We start from the raw sequence: 3,659 nt of genomic DNA, 5'->3' as shown, positions 1-3,659 counted from the left end.
GCTTGAAAATGTACTCAGAGCTGGGAAAGTGATGGAAATGTGGTCGCTGTGGTCACATCTGGCACAACAGGGATCAGGTGGAAGCCTCAGTCTGCGTCTGAAAAGTTTGGCCAGTGGCATTATCTTTAAATGTCTGCTTGGCAGACACCTCAGGTACAGCATACAGAATAGAACACAATATATTTGCAAATACATCTGTCATAAAAACCCAACAGCAACACAAAATGAGCAGAAAATTTTATTTACAGGGAAGTACTGCAAAATTATTTCTATTTCACAACTGCAATGTAATTATTGTCCTTAATACTGTTTCCCAGTAATGCATCAAAGCCAACTGCAGGGTCCAGTTTATATAACAAAATGCTATTTGAAGATTGTGAACAGGGGGTCTTGTGGAGGTCCAGATGTAGACAACCCAGACTGCCTGAATCAGCAAGATGATGGAGTCATGACGGAAGAGGATGAGGTGTAGTCATTGTCATAATGGGTTTTACATTGTGTGATAGGTGAACAGTGTCCCCATTTACTTTGCAGTGTCACGAATATTATTATGACCGCTATATTACTGTGGTTTTATACCTGCTGCACTGACTCCAAGAGCCATAAATCATGGTCATGTGACACATGTACGAGACCTGTTTCACTTCAGCAACAACCAAATAATTAATGTGTCTCTGTCTTCTGTACTGTAATTCAGGTTAAAACCCTCAAGAACAAGTTGAGGACACAGTGCTCAGAAATTCCCCGTTCCTGCTCCTATTGGGGCTTTACAGACATGCATAATTCATGAGATTTATTTAGCCGGCAAAATGCCGAATTGCGAAACTGAGTCATTTAAACGTTTATGTTCTCTGTCATACCTAATTAATGCATGCCAAGCGGTTGTGCTCGAGAGGGGTCACCAGGAGTGGATCTGGAAGAGGTTCATGAGCCACTGAGTTCAGTTACGAGGCAAATTCGATGTCAAAACCTGTGTGCCTTATTTCTTCCCATCACTCCCCGAGAGGCCCTCCAGATTCCTTTCTGGGGTCTGGGTTCAGGATTCTGCAATTGTTTTGTGAGCTTGTGTTTGTTCACCAGGTTCTCAGTAAAAACGTTACGCCTCTTGCAGCTCCTAATGGCCGCCCGGCGTGCCTGTGCATAAATGAGGCCCCTGCACACCCAGCCTGAATCGCGGAGCAAACCATGCAGGTAATTACCTCTGAATTACTAATCCTGGAGGGGACCGGGGACAGAGGGAGAGGAGGGCGCTGGTTCAAATGTCACATGCTCTCCTTCCCAGACTGCTTGTAGGCCCGGGCCCAGCCCCCAGCATGCTTCACCGCCCTGCCCATGAGTGTTCTGGGCCCTGACGCTGCTCCGCTGGTGGGGGGTGGAGGGGGGGGGGGGGGGGGCAATCTCAGGCTCTGTCTAGCACATCGGAGAGGAGAGGAGGGCGCCAGCAGTGGTGTGTGTGTGTGTGTGTATATGTGTGGGGGGGGAGGGAGGCTATATTTCAGCAGTGACACTTGTGTTAGAATCAGTTCTGGGAGACCGAGCTCTCCAGTCACCACCCCCCCACCCCCTCCCCAAAATCTGCCTCCCACTCTACCTCTTCCTCTTTTTTTACCTTATGCAAATCCCACGACACAGGAAATTTGTTTGAGGACAAACAGCCCCTCCTCATCCCGGCTCACTGTGCTGCTGCTGCTGCTGCTGCTCCTGCTGGCCTTCCCCTCACAGCTGATGCGGTTTTGGCCACCGTCGCTTTGGGTCCCGTGCTCAGTTTCCCCAGTGCTCAGTAATGTCCACTTTTCAAGTCTGTTATTTTATACCTGTGTAAGGCAGTGACTATATATTTCCTTTGTGAGTCCCTTTTCAGAATATGTTATGAAGAAGGTTATATGTGTTGCATACATTACCTGACATCTGACATGTGCTGTGTTTTCACACTGATGTTTGCCCAACTGTCGCACACAAAAGCTAATGGATCAGTCTTTTGATATGATTTATTTCCTATAAAGTTGTATGCTCATGTTTATTTTCAGTTTTATAGGTCTATTACAGATTGGATACCCATCTTTTTCCCAGCATAGCATGTACTTGCACCAGTGTAGTCTTGATTTCTGCACAGGTTAACCACTGAGCTTCCCAAAGCACAATTAGGTCACTGAGTAACCATGGTATGTAGAAGCATGTATGTAGATGTGTATGTGTGTGCATGTGTGGCTGTGTGTTTGCTGTGTGTGTGTGTGTGTGTGTGTGCGTACATGTGCGTGCGTGTGTGCATGTGTGTGTGTGGGTGTGTTTGTGTGTGTCCGCGTGTGTGTGTGCGCGTGTGTTCTTGGCAGGGTCTTATTCTTCCTGAATAGCTCCCCGAAGGACTCCCTAAGTACACATCAGAGAGACTTGGGTGTAGAGTCAGCTGCCTTGAGAGGTCATAATGTGTTTCCAAACAGCAACAGCCAGCAGCTATTTATGGTACACGGAAGCTGATTACAATTTACATGTCCTCATGGGTGGAGGGTTAATCATACCTCGTTTAATTGTCTTTATATATGAGCACACTCTTCTGTAGGCTGTGAGAACGTGTTATAACATTTCATTTAACTTGAAAATGGTGTGTGAGTGAATTCTGAATGGACAGCTTTTGGTAAGAGGGTGGGGCTTTTAGGGCACAAATTTCTTTTTTTAATGATTTATTCAGTTAATATTCGAAATTCCACTTAATAGCTGTTGCGTGAATCGCATAGCAGCATGTTATGAACTATTACATATATCTGTCAAAAGCTGCACATTGTGTTAATTGCGCTAAAAATAATTTACCCATTATTTTTAAGTGAGGGGTTTGATTGACATGGATTTCAATTTTTACTAGTTTAGATTCTTGCGAAGCAATACAAAATATGTTTTTCACAGCTCTGACAGTATTCCCAGCTACACATTAACAGATTAATATAGGATTTTATTGTGGTGTATTTTGTGTCAATTTTCTTTTTCTGACTAGCACCATGGAGTCAATGCAATTACGTCTAAGACAGAGAACAAGAGGTCTAAGACTAGGACAAAGATCTCAACCAACAAAAAAAGCCATTACAGTACGGGACTCATCTTGACATTATTGCACCAACGGTATTTATATGCTGCTGCCCGCACATGATGTACAAAGGTCCAGACTCCAAATCCAAGGTCCAGGCTGGAGGCTGAGGCCCCGTCTCCGGGCTCCGTTGCTGCTTGCTTTATTCCTCACTAGGTGGCGCCAGTGAGAAGGCTTGTGGTAACGGAGATGTCGTGGGGCCTGCTGGGATTGTGCCAGCAGGCTCGTAATCATTAGCACCTGAACAAAAGCAGCTCTGTGCCACACTAGTGGACAGGGACCGGAGAGGCACGAACTCCAGACCAATCAAAACAGGTGCGGCAAACATGCAAATAACACCAGAACAGCATGCTCCAGTGCCATTAATGGGTACCTGATGTATAAATGGACCCTTTCTGCAATCGTCAGAGTGAGAGGGGCCTTCCTCTTTCTTTGGATGGTGTGTGGGCACTGTTTTTGTGAAACACACACGAACATGCTTCTCACCCTTCCCTGTGGGTGTCCCTGTTACTGTATAGTGAACGCAGCTACAGACGCATCTCTGACATGTATAGATTTACTGCATGTTATAAAATTATAAAAT

The sequence above is a fragment of the Megalops cyprinoides genome, chromosome 3 (genome assembly GCF_013368585.1).
Source record: "Megalops cyprinoides isolate fMegCyp1 chromosome 3, fMegCyp1.pri, whole genome shotgun sequence".
Classification (NCBI taxonomy): Eukaryota; Metazoa; Chordata; class Actinopteri; order Elopiformes; family Megalopidae; genus Megalops; species Megalops cyprinoides.
Note: the sequence above shows the minus strand (reverse complement) of the source record.